At 46.2% G+C, this 16,072-nt stretch overlaps 1 protein-coding gene across 2 annotated transcripts in view; it reads right to left on the reverse strand.

Annotated features, from left to right (window-relative positions):
* The window catches only part of atp6v0a2a (ATPase H+ transporting V0 subunit a2a), a 54,527-nt gene extending 39,759 nt beyond the window's left edge, over positions 1–14,768 (reverse strand). For both annotated transcript variants that reach the window (XM_060909237.1, XM_060909236.1), the window contains exon 1: positions 14,560–14,768. The gene's annotated coding sequence lies outside the window, so the exon portion shown is untranslated. The remainder of the gene's footprint in view (positions 1–14,559) is intronic.
* Between the last annotated feature and the right edge of the window lie 1,304 nt (positions 14,769–16,072).

Genomic DNA, 16,072 nt, shown 5'->3' on the forward strand with positions numbered 1-16,072 from the left:
AACTCCCGGCGGCGCCTCTCGCCGCGTACGACGGTTCCCGCCCCCAGCTCCCGGCGGCGCCTCTCGCCGCGTACGACGGTTCCCGCCCCCAGCTCCCGGCGGCGCCTCTCGCCGCGTACGACGGTTCCCGCCCCCAGCTCCCGGCGGCGCCTCTCGCCGCGTACGACGGTTCCCGCCCCCAGCTCCCGGCGGCGCCTCTCGCCGCGTACGACAGTTTCCGCCCCCAGCTCCCGGCGGCGCCTCTCGCCGCGTACGACAGTTTCTGCCCCCAGCTCCCGGCAGCACCTCTCGCCCCCGGCAGCGCCTCTCGCCGCGTACGACAGTTTCCGCCCCAGCTCCAGGCACACGTGCAGTCTCTCTCGCACTCCGTCATACAGTTCCCGCCCCCAGCTCCCGGCGGCGCCTCTCGCCGCGTACGACCGTTTCCGCCCCCAGCTCCCGGCGGCGCCTCTCGCCGCGTACGACCGTTTCCGCCCCCAGCTCCCGGCGGCGCCTCTCGCCGCGTACGACCGTTTCCGCCCCCAGCTCCCGGCGGCGCCTCTCGCCGCGTACGACCGTTTCCGCCCCCAGCTCCCGGCGGCGCCTCTCGCCGCGTACGACCGTTTCCGCCCCCAGCTCCCGGCGGCGCCTCTCGCCGCGTACGACCGTTTCCGCCCCCAGCTCCCGGCGGCGCCTCTCGCCGCGTACGACCGTTTCCGCCCCCAGCTCCCGGCGGCGCCTCTCGCCGCGTACGACCGTTTCCGCCCCCAGCTCCCGGCGGCGCCTCTCGCCGCGTACGACCGTTTCCGCCCCCAGCTCCCGGCGGCGCCTCTCGCCGCGTACGACCGTTTCCGCCCCCAGCTCCCGGCGGCGCCTCTCGCCGCGTACGACCGTTTCCGCCCCCAGCTCCCGGCGGCGCCTCTCGCCGCGTACGACCGTTTCCGCCCCCAGCTCCCGGCGGCGCCTCTCGCCGCATACGACCGTTTCCGCCCCCAGCTCCCGGCGGCGCCTCTCGCCGCGTACGACAGTTTCCGCCCCAGCTCCCGGCGGCGCCTCTCGCCGCGTACGACAGTTTCTGCCCCCAGCTCCCGGCAGCACCTCTCGCCCCCGGCAGCGCCTCTCGCCGCGTACGACAGTTTCCGCCCCAGCTCCAGGCACACGTGCAGTCTCTCTCGCACTCCGTCATACAGTTTCCACCCCAGCTCCAGGCAAGGCCTCTCGCCGCGTACGACAGTTTCCGCCCCAGCTCCCGGCAGCGCCTCTCGCCGCGTACGACGGTTTCCGCCCCAGCTCCCGGCAGCGCCTCTCGCCGCGTACGACAGTTTCCGCCCCAGCTCCAGGCACACGCGCAGTCTCTCTCGCGCTCCGTCATACAGTTTCCACCCCAGCTCCTGGCTTATGAAATGAGCAAATGCTCCCGCCAGCCCGAGCGCTGCAACAGCTGATGACGTAGACGACCCACAGCCAAGCACCAGTGATGCCAGCGGTCACTAAATTTCGTATTTTGCTATGTTTTACATTTGTATTTTGGTATGTTATAAACTAAAATGTTTATTTTTCACACCTGTATTTCATATTTTTTGTTTTGCACATATTAAACGAATTGTCCTGTACGCAGTGTAGTATGCAGTGTTTGACTTAAACCAAATAATGAGCCAAGGTAATGAAATAAGAAAATGTTGATAAAATAAGACTTTAAGATGATTACAATACCATTACACATCACAATATACTTACGTTCATTTAACATAGGCCGACTTACGACCAGCTCGGTTTACGACCGGTCAGTCGGAACCAAACGCAGTCTAAGTCGACGACTACCTGTAGTTAGTTATGGTCTTAAAAGGAGAAAGAAAAACATTACTTTTTCAGTGCTTGTGAACATACGTTAGTCTATCTGGAGCCTACCAACCAAACTCTGAAATCAGACACCCAGTCAGTTTATTTTGTTCTGCCAGTTTCAGAAAACACAAGCTTCAACACCACCAAGCCGTTCAGATTCGGCTCCTCTTTCTAGGTCACAAGCAGAACTCATTAGAATAATCCCGCCCCCTCATCTGAGTATCTTCACTCCTGGCTTGAGAACTGCCTTTGCTAATGAATATTCCTGAGGAAAAGTACTACCTGATTGGCTGGTGGAACATGGGTGTGAGGTGAACAGTGCCTCATTATCATTTAAAGGGGCACAGACTCAAACAAGATCAACTGTGAGCTACTGCTGCTCACTTACGTTAGAGGTCTGCGCGGGACAGAATTTTCAGTCCTGCTCCCGCCTGCCATATTTTGTCCCGCTCCCGCCCGCAAATCCCGCATGATGCAGACGTTCGTGTTATTTCTCACGAAAGTTCTTGTCATTGGCTTGGGGAATTAAACGTGCTGAGCTTAGCTGAGCTCTCCACTGACCGATCCTTCACCTAGCGCACATAGCGAGGGTGCGCGTTGCCAGGCGGCATGTGCAGCTGAGGCTTTACAGAGATACCCATTGTGAGCTTCACTAGAGGAGCTCTGCTCTTCTGCCATGATCGGAGATCTCAAACACGGAAGAGCGGAAAGGAATCGGAAACGTACGCGAGATTAGACCACATCCGCAAATTTAGGCATCTTAAAATGTTTTTATTAATGCCAAATAAAATATCCAGCACAAATTATATATGATAGACATAAATTAATCATTTATACATTTTATTTTAAACACGTTTTTTAGTTAGCGGGACTGCAGCTTATCACCTATCCCGCCCGCTCCTGCATTGTGCACTCCCCCGCCCGCAATGAGCTTTCAAAATCTGTCCCGCGCCGCACTGCTTTGCTTCGGGTCCCGCGGGACTCCCGCGGGAGTGCAGGGCTCTAACTTGCGTATCCCCCCCCACCACCACCACTCTCGCTTAGATCAGAACGCAAGCGATCGAAGGAATAGGACACTTATTATGAATGATGACTTCAAGAAATAATTGACCCTGAAACAAGTAAGTAAAGAGCAGTGTCTCTCCCCAGGGATTTCAAATAGCATCCTGGGAAACTGCCATCTTGAAATAACATTAAAATCCACACCATGTTTCATAAATACATTGTCAGGAAACAGGAAGTTGATATGCGACAGACCTGAAAACGGTATAGAACCCCAAGCTGAAGTTTGGTACCAAGTGGCTAGGATTTGTGGTTGCTGATAAAAAGGGCGTTTTGGACGGATGGAGATACAGCTCATTCTCATCTCATTATCTCTAGCCGCTTTATCCTGTCCTACAGGGTTGCAGGGGAGCTGGAGCCTATCCCAGCTGACTACGGGCGAAAGGCGGGGTACACCCTTGACAAGTCGCCAGGTCATCACAGGGCTGACACATAGACACAGACAACCATTCACACTCACATTCACACCTACGGTCAATTTAGAGTCACCAGTTAGCCTAACCTGCATGTCTTTGGACTGTGGGGGAAACCGGAGCACCCGGAGGAAACCCATGCGGACACGGGGAGAACATGCAAACTCCGCACAGAAAGGCCCTCGCCGGCCACGGGGCTCGAACCCGGACCTTCTTCTTGCTGTGAGGTGACTGCGCTAACCACTACACCACCGTGCCACCGGATGGAGATACAGACAGAGATAAACCAGAATTCCCCCCCCTTGGCGGAGGGAACAGGGCCGTTTAGACAGGGTGAGGAGGAGCGGTGGTGTTTTATCCTTGTGGTATTTTAACCAAAGAATGCCACAGACATTTCCTTAATACCTCAGGGAACGGTTTCAGCTTGTGGAAAAGGAATGTGTCACCTTTTTAATATTAAAGGACACACCTGGGGCCCTGAATCTTTCAAGAAAATGCCATCAAGTCTGCTAGGATTTTAAATGAGACATGGCTACAGCTTGCATAATATTCCTGTTTTATTTTTAATACCCAATTATTTTTGTGAATATTGGCAAAATATTATATTCCTAAATATTTGTAAATAACAGTTGACGCTTGGGTTATACCTATGGCATGAGATCAAGTCGGCAACAAAGTACACTTCATTTTCCTATTAGTTTATTCTGATGTGATATTATTGAATATTTAGATATAGTTTAAAACGGTCTGAACAACATGATGACATTATTTGCAATCAAAACATGAGAAATTCTTAAGAAATTCTAAAGAATCAAATTCTAATGAACCTGCATAACAAAAACTACAGTATTTAGAGGTTTCATTATTAATAATGCACATTTCAAAACATGGAAATATTTTAAACATTAATGCTTGAAATGTAACATTTAAATTCGGCCATCAAATGAAATTTTATAAAACATCAAAATAATTTTCTAAAAATGTGATGAATTAAGTAAAAACTAAGTTTCAGCCAATTTCATCAATCATTCAAAAAGACATCAACTAGAAAACTGATGGGGGGGGGAAAATGTAGGAAAAATATTTCAGGTAACTCTTCACTTCCTCCCCGAAATGCTAATCTTTAATTTTGTAGCTCAGACTGGACTGTGTGTCTCGGTCAACTTCCACACAGACGCTGTAACAGACCTTGGTGTTGGAATTAATATCTGGTCTTCCCTTAATGAAGAGGCATGCAAGAAGATGCAGTTTGATCTTCTCATCTCATCTCATTATCTGTAGCCGCTTTATCCTGTTCTACAGGGTCGCAGGCAAGCTGGAGCCTATCCCAGCTGACTACGGGCGAAAGGCGGGGTACACCCTGGACAAGTCGCCAGGTCATCACAGGGCTGACACTATGCCCATGTTTACATTAGACCGTATCAGCGGATCATCAGATTAACGTTTTTAAAATGATTAGCGTGCACACAGCAACACCAATACACGATTTGCGTGCACACAGCAACGCCAATACACGGATACGCTCGGCTCCGCAGGCATCCTGCGCTCCAAATCACTCCGCCCTGAACAGCGAGTGCCCTCTGGAGGGTGCGCACTCCGGCCCTGCGCAGCTCACACAGCACGCGAGTGAAGTGCACGAGCCACGATTCGGGACTGAGCCGCTGTGTGTGTGATCCCAGCGCATATCACTTACTACTTGCAAGTGGAAGGATGGCAAGCCTAAAGACAATCATAACTACACAATGGGCAGTATTTGCATCAGTATTTGCATCAGTATTTGCATCAGTATTTGCATCAGTATTTTCATACTTTTATACTCTTTAATGAAAGGTGATACAAGGCGGAAGTCCGCGCCGTTTTTCAGCAGTCGTGTCACATGACCAACGCCAGCGAATCAGGAAGGTGGATGTCACAGTGACGTTGTCCAATGAGACGCCAGCTAGAGCTTAGCACAGCGTATCCGCGTATTCTCAATGTTTACACAGCACCGGAGCTGACACGATCTGGATTGAATACGTGGACGCTGGCGGATTCCCGTTTCCTGGCGTTTCCAGGCGGTTTAATGTAAACGGACAGTGCATCCACGAAGAAAACGAGACAGATACGGTCTAATGTAAACGTAGCCATAGACACAGACAACCATTCACACTCACATTCACACCTACGGTCAATTTAGAGTCACCAGTTAACCTAACCTGCATGTCTTTGGACTGTGGGGGAAACCGGAGCACCCGGAGGAAACCCACGCGGACACGGGGAGAACATGCAAACTCCGCACAGAAAGGCCCTCGTCGGCCACGGGGCTCGAACCCGGACCTTCTTGCTGTGAGGCGACAGCGCTAACCACTACACCACCGTGCCGCCCCAGTTTGATCTTATACAGTGCAAACATTTCACTTGTGCATAGCCTTCTTCTGGGGCCATAATTACTCCAGGGGACAGATCTCGCCCTCATATTTTCCAATGCACCATTTTCCAAGTACTTCTTGGGGAAGCGATGGCTAAATGGTTAGAAAAACAGCTTTGGGACCAAAAGGGTGCTGGTTTGATTCCCTGAACCAGCAAGATGGGCTCAAGTGCCCTTGAGCAAGGCACTGAACCCCCAACAGCTCCAGCAAGTGTGGTGGTGTACCTTGTCTGATTAGCCAAAGAAAAACTGATGGGACTGTCAGTTCAGGCAAGAACCTGGCCATAATAATAAATCTTGGCTATCAAATTGAATTTCTCATGAACAGGAAGATGCTTTAGTCTCCTTGAAAGTGCACTCCTGTGTGTTGCAACAAGTGCACTGGAGTACCTTTGCAGTAGTGCATATGACGATATCAGCTGTGCTGGTACAACTTGATATGGATGTTGATGGAACAGATAGCATGTTTTCTTCAGGATCATTAATTACCTCACTTGTCACACAGAACAGATTTACAGGTGTTATCTTATCAAGAGCCTTGAAGGGTTCCATTGCATTAGGTACATCATGCCCAGTGCTGACCCCAACACCATTACACACTCCATTGCCATGATTGGCTTCAAAAACGTCCATGTTCCTGCCTTGAAGTGCTTTTTCTCTAGTGTTCTGCAGAACACAAAGAAGTTGTGTTTATCTGTACTGGTTCAGGGACCGTAACCAAGTGTAGCGTGGACACAGCAAGATGGACCTTTCAGTGTTATTAGGAGATCAAAAAAAAAAAAAAAAAAACCACCTAGTTCACCTTCTTCTACATCCATTACACCTCACCTGGATGGAGTGTTGCCTGCTCATGAGGGCCACCAAAAAAGCACAACTTGAATTTCTCTGCTGTACTTACTTGCATGAAGAGTTCTGTGCCGCATAGCTTCAGATGGCACAAGATTCCTGTTGAGTTCTTGGCAAAAAGAGAACAGCTGATGAACGTTGAGTGGATACTTTTTGAATTTTGCAAGCATGCAGATGAACAGCTCAACGAGACCATTTTTCATCCATTGTGTCACAGCAACTCAGGTGAAATTCCTCAAGAGGTTTGCTGATTGAAATTCTTCGCAATCTGGATTCCTTGCACTCTCCATTCATGCAGGTTTTAGCCTGCAGTAAGGATTTCCAGAATGGTTCACATTAGGAGATAGTGTTGTAGTCAAGACCACCTAAAGCAAGACCAAGTCATGACCAAGACTTTGAGGGGTTGAGATCAAGACCAAAGCAGGGTGAGACCAAGTCAAGACCAAAGTGTATTGGGACCAAGACAAGACCAAAGACTTTGAGGGGTTGAGATCAAGTCAAGGCAGGGTGAGAGCGAGTCAAGACCAAGACCAGACCAGTGTGCGAGAAGAAAGCAGAGAGGGGAAGGAAAAAACAAAAACAAAAAAACCCCAGCCGTTAAGAAGAATCATCTCAGATTAGCGAGAGGGGTCACTTTATTGGTCACATCTGAAGCAGGAAATTTTACATCCAATCACAGTAACGATGTTAACAAATAAATCAGACAGACAACGCACTGGCAATTTAATAAAATCCCTGCAGTTGTGGTCTTGACCGGTCGTGAAATTAAATCCCAAGTCCTCCATGTCCAATACTGAGACAAGACTCATTAAAAACGTGGTCGATTCAGAGACAAGACCAAAACCTTCATAAAAGGTGGTCTTGAGACCAAGACCAGTCTCAAGTATTACAACAGCTATCTTCTCCATCACAAATCCTAACTTTCCATGCAGCTTACACATAAGTGTGTCAGAGATGTTGGCTGCATGACCCAGAATGGACGAGGACAGGAGAACAGATTCTAAGAAAACAGATACTTGTGCATCCTCGGCTAAAAATTCACGTCGACTCTTTCATAAACAGCCAAGTCACCATTTTTAATCCCTTCAGCTATACGGTGGAATTTCACTCATTTGACTTGATCTGGAAAAAATTCACCGGAGCATTTTCTGCAAAGGATGAGCTTCATCTGTCCACATGCTTACAGCTTGTCCTTCTGAATTATTTTTGCAGCTATGAGCGTTCAAATTAACCACTTCTCCATTTCATTTCTAGTTTGTTTGCACTTTTTTCCCCCCTGAAATCCATGCATTTCATTAATCAATGCATCAACTGCATGTGTAAAAACCAAAATCAATATGGCCTGTGCTCTGACGATAGATTGCAAGTGTTTGTTCCTAGAGCCAGAACAGAATTCTGCACAAAACCTTTTAAACGTGCTGCTCATTTCTCCTGGATTAATGTACAGAAGGAAGTGAAATTGACACAGATGGTTACTACGAGGGAATTTAGGTCCATTTTAATGGATCGACAAAACAGCACTTTCGGTCAATGCGACTGCTCTGGAATCATTCCGAAATTGTTCGTGTTTATCCGTGATCTTGGACTGTATAGAAACTGTCTATTACAGTATTTTCACTTATTTGTAATGTGTGACAGCTGGATTTGTCAGTCTGTATTTTATTGTTGGAACAGCGTTTGCTGCTCTCTTGGCGTTCTTGAAAAATATACATTTTTAATCTCAATGGTTAAATAAAAGATTAATTGTGATAAAATTGCTCTTTTGAAAATCAGGAGGATGTGTGTCCCTCTCGTCCTTGGAGAGTCTGTTTTATGGCGTGACGGACTGAATTGTCCTGAACTTTTCCTTCTCTTCCTCATCGCCTTTTCCAGGTTTTCTTTGGTTTAAAAGAAGAAAGCTTTTCCTTCCTACATCCCTTTGTCTGAACCTAAACAATAAGTGTTTGTTTTTTTTCCCCCCAGAATACAGGTGAGATCTCTTGAATTTAGATTTAGGCTACGTCCACACGACAACGGCAACGAGATTTTTTTTTTTAAATATCGCGTCCACATGGGCAACAGATCAGTAAAATATCAGGTCCATATGGCAATGCAACGCTTGCTGAAAACGATGCAATACACATGCCACACCTCTACGTGCGCTGTAAGACGGTCCCATCGGAGACACCAGAACAATAGAAGAAGTAGACGCATGCGCATAAACCCCTTCTTCTGTAGCATCAGCCACATAAAGTTTTGATTATTAATCAGTAGTGTAAAATGAAAGACGCAGAAAGAGGAATGAATGGGGGTAGATGGAAGCCGGTACGCCAACATTCTGATATCCTCCAGAATTCTTTAATGGTCCGGAATAAATTGAATGCTACACGTTGATGGATTACTTTGTTCTTCTACACCCTTTTTGAGGAATGTATTGTCGGACTTAAACCAACATCTGAAGACGTGAGATCGCTCTTTTTTTTTTTTCCTATTTTTGCTGGCGGGATTGTTTTTGTTAAGCGCACGGGCGGTGCGCGGTTTGGTACTGCTTCCGCAGTGTTTGGACTAAAGACTCTGCCCTAAGGGCTATTCTCTCACTCTCTCTCTCTCTCACTTTGCACCATTACACAATAAATATTCACAGTGAAAATATTTTGTAAGCGCGTTTCATGAACCAAGTTATAGGATTTGTTGACAACTCGCATAGAGTTCGTTACACTTCTACCTGGCGTGAAGCACTGACAGTCATGTGGTTGTGACGTCATTGTAAACAAATCCGTTCTATTCATCCAGACGACTTCGCAACGGCACCGTTGCCAGATTTTTCCACTCTGGAACCCGTTCTCAAAAGATTTCATTTTGGGGCACCCAAAACGCCGGTGCCGTGTGGACGCCAGGTCGAAACGATAAGCAATTTTATCAGATTCACCTGAATCCATTGCCGTGTGGACAGGGCCTTAGGTGCTGTGCTTATGCATTTCAGTCTCTGTTCTCTCACACTCAACTCAAAACTGCTCTTCTTCCCCCCACCCCGTCCTGCCCCCCCTCCTCCCTGCTGCTTTCTCACAGGTCAGCATCTCTCCTTGCCCTGTACCGTCACGGCGTCTCTGCTGTTAAGACGAGTACCATACCATCAAAAAAAAAAAAAAAAAATCCCACATAAGTCAAAGTTATTTTAACACTCATCGATTATTACACACATTTCCAGGTCGATGGATAGGTCGCGGTGGACCATTGCCGTGGACTCCACACTCCCCTGATTTGACGCCCTGCGACTTCTGGTTATGGAGTATGGTGAAGGAGCGCATGTATAGCAGGAAAGTTCATGATATCAACGACCTCAAGGACAGAATAAGGCCTGTGGTATCATCTATTCCCTGCGAAACATGTGCCCGGGCTTTAAATGGTACCGTTATTCACTGGTTTTTGTGTGTTGAACACGATGGTGAACAGGTTGAGACCGTTCTGTAAATGATCTTGCACATATGATGTACGTTTTGTGAATAAATGGTTTCTACCATTTAAGCGTAAACATAATTTTGACTAACCCTGTGTGTGTGTGTGTGTCGCGCGCGCACACGTTTAGATTTCAAGTCATTAAATTAAGAAAATTACTGTTAATTAACTTCAGCATTCTGGCGTCCCAGCAACGGCAACAAGAGCGCACTAACAGGGTTAGAGGGTTTGAGACATTAACAGGGTTGAACAAAAGTCATCAGGAGAGGACATACACCCCACCCCACATGAAACCCCACTCCAAATTTTCCCAAGTAGTCACTTAACATAACTGAAGCTTGATGGGGGAGGGAAGAAAAAAAAAAACTAATAGTTTGAATTATGCTCAGGAAACTAAAATGTTTACAGGACAGAGCGATAGCTATATCCCCCTGCCGCCGCATTATATGCCAGGTTACAAAAAAAAGTTCTATAGCGCATTATAGAATGATTAAGGAAGGCTTTCTGTTTAAAATGCCACAGCACTGCCATTCAACACAGAACATTAGGCGGTGTAGTGGTTAGCGCTGTCGCCTCACAGCAAGAAGGTTCTGGGTTCGAACCCAGCAGCCGGCGAGGGCCTTTCTGTGTGGAGTTTGCATGTTCTCCCCGTGTCTGCATGGGTTTCCCCCAAAGACATGCAGTTAGGTTAAAGGGGAACAGAGGGCAATATATAGAGTAAATATAACAACAAAACACACATTAACGAACCTCATTCAAGACTTACAAAAGTTTTTTGTTCTAAGGTTGGAAAGTTATAGTGTTTTGAAAGTAGCTCGAGCAAACTATTTCCGCAGTTTGAACAGCCCGCCATGATATTAATTTTATCCAATCAGAATGCACGTTCATTTTCTCTGCGTAACACTCATGACGTATGTATGTGCCCAGTTGTGTTGGCTCATTGAGGTTGGGAATAGCACGTGTGAAATACCTGTTTCTGCCTCTTGCGACGATTTCGCAAGTCCACGGGTGGCGCCTATCTCATTGCAGCAAATAAATTCTGCTGGACTCGTGAGCAACTCCACGTTACATTTTCCGCACGAGCACCACGCCGTGTCACCTGCACGCAGACGCTCTGCCCCACGCTCGCCATGCCCATGGTCAGCATCAGTCTCATCCTCGCCGTCATCAGAGCTTTCTTCTCTTATTTCATCACCGGAGTCGAGAGTACCTCTCCTAGGTTCAAACTGGTACCCTTCTAAGCCATAGCCTGCTTGCAGTGTGTCTTGCGGGATCTCTTCGTATGATTCGACAGAGCTGTCGCTTTCACTTGATGCGCCCGACGCCATGATTACACGCTTATCTCCTCTATTTCGGAGAGTTCCGCTAGTGCAGTGGGTAGCGCTGACGTCACGGTCTTTTAAAAATGGCGACTCTTGTGCGGTTTAGCGTATAAAGTATTATATTTACAATTACCAAGATATTTCATTGTTTATTAGTATATAAATTTGATAGAATACGTTACTTTGTCACATCAGCAACCGTATATATTATATTTTGTACCCCTTTAATGTGGGGTGGCCTTAGCTGAAGTGCCCTTGAGCAAAGGTACCTGACCCCTGACTGCTCCCTGGCTGCTCTAGTGTGGCTGCCCACTGCTCTGGGTGTGTGTGCGCGCACACGCGTGTGTTCACTGCTGCAGATGGGCTAAATCTTTTGCAGATTTAGCCATGTAGTGAAGCAGCACATGCACTCAGAGTTATTCATTTAAAAAAAAAAAAAAAAAGAGATTTTATTCCTTTCTGCATGATTTAAGTGCATAAGGGTTGAAGCTGAGTTCCATTTGACCTCATTGACCAAATATACAAAAACATGCTTTAAAAAGTGGTGACTTCTTCAAAGGTCACATGACTTAAAGCAACAGATTACAACTTCCAGCCCCACACACACACACACCACCATTATAACAGCATTGACAGGACGTGGAGGACAAGTTTAAAAAAAAAAAAAAAAAAAAAATTGCACTTTTTTTTTGTTCCCCATAATTGTAAAGCAACCTTGGGTTTTGAGAAAGGCGCTATATAAATTGAAATTATCATTAGGGTCTTAAAATATGATCTCATTTTGTGTGAAAAACATTTAAATAGTGCGTTTTTTTTTTTTTAAATACTAGCTCGTTTTCAGAGAAAACCTGTTTGTTGTCCCTTGACTAAGCTCAGGGACATGCCATTTTTACTTTTTTGCAAACTTTTGAAAGGATTTTTTCATAATTTATAAAAAATAAAAAAAGTATCAAATATTGAATGTGTTTACCGATGGAGAACATGCAGAAATTGATTACGGAGCTACATTGATTTTGACACATCTGTAACCTGTGTGCGTTTTATTGATTAAAATGTCAAAGGGACAGAGATGGCGGCACGGTGGTGTAGTGGTTAGCGCTGTCGCCTCACAGCAAGAAGGTCCGGGTTCGAGCCCCGTGGCCGGCGAGGGCCTTTCTGTGCGGAGTTTGCATGTTCTCCCCGTGTCCGCATGGGTTTCCTCCGGGTGCTCCGGTTTCCCCCACAGTCCAAAGACATGCAGGTTAGGTTAACTGGTGACTCTAAATTGAGCGTAGGTGTGAATGTGAGTGTGAATGGTTGTCTGTGTCTATGTGTCAGCCCTGTGATGACCTGGTGACTTGTCCAGGGTGTACCCCGCCTTTCGCCCGTAGTCAGCTGGGATAGGCTCCAGCTTGCCTGCGACCCTGTAGAACAGGATAAAGCGGCTACAGATAATGAGATGAGGGACAGAGATCATCCTCAAAACACTGAAATGACCCTCATGCAGTTAACCTGTGAGAGCAGTTTCATTATTTAAAGGAACAGTCCACCGTACTTCCATAATGAAATATGCTCTTATCTGAATTGAGACGAGCTGCTCCGTACCTATCCGAGCTTTGCGCGACCTCCCAGTTAGTCAGACACAGTCAAACGCGCGGTCACTCCTGTTAGCAATGTAGCTAGGCTCAGCATGGCCAATGGTATTTTTTGGGGCTGTAGTTAGATGAGACCAAACTCTTCCGCGTTTTTCCTGTTTACATAGGTTTATATGACCAGTGATATGAAACAAGTTCAGTTACACAAATTGAAACATAGCGATTTTCTATGCTATGGAAAGTCCGCACTATAATGACAGGCGTACTAACACCTTCTGCGCGCTTCGGCAGCGCATTGATATCTCGGCAGCGCATTGATACAGATATCAGTGTGCTGCCAAAGCACGCAGAAGGTGTTAGTACGCCTGTCATTATAGTGCGGACTTTCCATAGCATAGAAAATCGCTACGTTTCAATTTGTGTAACTGAACTTGTTTCATATCACTGGTCATATAAACCTATGTAAACAGGAAAAACGCGGAAGAGTTTGGTCGCATCTAACTACAGCCCCAAAAAATACCATTGGCCATGCTGAGCCTAGCTACATTGCTAACAGGAGTGACAGCGCGTCTGACTGACTGGGAGGTCGCGCAAACCTTGGAGAGGTACGGAGCAGCTCGTCTCAATTCAGATAAGAGCATATTTCATTATGGAAGTACGGTGGACTGTTCCTTTAAGCAAGTGATTACAGGTAGGAATAACAATGTTACATCATGTCAATCATTTTAAGATTTCTGGTTTATAAAAAATTTAAAAAAAAAAATCCAGTTTTTTTTAAAGAATTAACAAGACAAAAACAAAACTCCAAACTCAACAGATGAAAAAAAAAAAGCATTAAATGTTACTGTTTTCGTCCATTCAATACCACCACATTCTCTGAAACTTAACTCTGATAAAAGGCTTTAAGCTCCACCCACTTGTACCAAATCACCTCATGTCATATCCATAAAAGGCTTGTTTCCTGGAAATACATTAAACCACACTGTATTTTGAAAACCACTTCCTGTTTATGATGTTCTCAACCAAAAGGAAAAAAAAAATAAATTTCTATCTCTACTTAGAAGGATACCGCACAGGATATTTCCTAATTCTTGGATTTATACTAGATTTTACATTGAAAAATTATAAAATTAAAAGGGAGTATATAAGTTGAACAATAAGGAATAATTCCTCCAACAAACTGTTCTGGAAATTTCACGTGACAAAGTCTTCAGAAAGGAACAAAGACTTGAAAAATTCTACATCAGCAATTTATTTAAAAAAAAAAAACCCACCAGACTAGATTTCTGGGTTGGGTTTGTTGACTATGCAAATGTGCGCATGCTTAATGAGGCAACATCTCATTTGCATATAAATAAAACCAAAAAAGTCTCACTGCGAAATAACATAAGAATTTCAGCTGATGAGGAACTGTGATGCGTCTTGATTTAAGAAACGACACCATATACATTGATACACTGTGTCGAAATGTTGATATCTGATCGTATTCATGAATATTCATGAGTTTAAGAAACAGGAGCTCAGCCTGTAATGACGTCATGCGTGTAAATCTTGTCTATCTGATTATATGCTGCAGGCTGCATCCTGAAGACAACCTGCTTTTAATTTGTGCCTTAAAATACAATTAGAGCTGAAAGCCCTGGCATGAGGCCTGAGTGAGAGCAGCTGCAGTGGGTTACCTCTTCAGAGCTGCACTGATTCCTCCATGGAGGTCTCTGTCTCCCTCATTGCAGCCTCCACATGGAAACAAGGCGAAGAGAAACGAGTGAAGAGCAGCAGCAGCCCCTGGGTTTCTCCCAATCCAGCAGAAAAGAGCAGAATCTCCGCAACTCAGGATGATGCTGTGCGTTTAAAACGCGGCGCGATGAACAAATCCCCCTCCTGTGATGAGCTGGAGCTCAGAAGCTCTTCTTCAGGTTGCCAGGTCCTCTATTCTCAATCCATCGTATTAAAAGACAAAATGTAGGCGGGTCACTGAGTGAGTGGGCGTGTCTTAAAAGAAACATTAATTAAATACTTTGAAACAAATATAGACCCTTTTCACTCACGTGACCTTCGTAAACGCGACCGCCATTTTGGACATGAAGAAATAACGGTTTATGGCACAGACCCTTTCGGTTCTCGCTCATCTAGCTGCTACAATGACTGCTTAGACTGCGACAATAATACCTAAGGCAGCTGGGCCATAGAAGGTTCACGCTGCACGTTCACGTGAAGAACCGGACCCTGGGCCATTAAACTTCATGCTTGGATGTTCACGTGTTGCGTCTGTTCTACTTTGACCGAGTAACCAACAATATGGACTCTTCGGATGACGACGATTGCCTCATTCTGCTTTTACTGAGACAGAGGAAGAGAAAAAGAAACAGAATTTGGAGCCGAGAACACTTCCTTCTGAGAGAAACCCGTGGTGAATTTCACCGAACATTCTATAATCTGCTTGACAATCCCGATGAAGAACTATTTTTCAATTATACCATTCAATTATATTTTTTCTGAAGTTTTCCCCTGAAAGCATAGAGTTATCTCCCTAGACCCGTTCTGATTGGCTGGCGCGGCGGTGACCGCATGCATTGACTGGAATTTCCATCTTCACACCTAGAAAAAAGTGTGCATGTTCATTTCTCGCTTCACGCGTGAAGTGTGCAGCGTGCAGCGTGCAACGTGAACGCCGTTCTATGGCCCAGAGCAAGTCATGCTACGTTTGTCCACTTTTCTTTACACGCGTGTAGCGTGCAGCATGCAGCGTGCAGCGTGAACCTTCTATGGCCCAGCTGCCTAACACACATTTAAGTATCCGTCGTAAAGACGTGAAACTCGTCGAGTGACGAGTGTGTTCATTGATAAGCTAACACAATCTAAAAGTAGACATACCATCACACTGCCCTGGCGCTGTGTACAGTTTACCTTCTATGGTTTGTGCACTCACTATTTGCCATTACTTTCTCCAACCCAGTGTTCGAACTATGCCGATATTTTAGGGGGGGGTCCCTTTTTTTCCCTTGGGGGGGTGCTTGCACTTGTCTCAGAGCGCGGATCTCCAAACACATGAGAAGCCTATCTTACGCACATATCACGCGGACTCCACACCTCCACACACGCATCGCGTCTGAAGCAGGGCTTTGAACCAGAATTTTTTTCCTATTGGTTCGTTCCGAACAGAAACGGAATTTTAACGTTTCCGGTTTTGGG

Source organism: Neoarius graeffei, chromosome 25, assembly GCF_027579695.1.
Source record: "Neoarius graeffei isolate fNeoGra1 chromosome 25, fNeoGra1.pri, whole genome shotgun sequence".
NCBI lineage: Eukaryota > Metazoa > Chordata > Actinopteri > Siluriformes > Ariidae > Neoarius > Neoarius graeffei.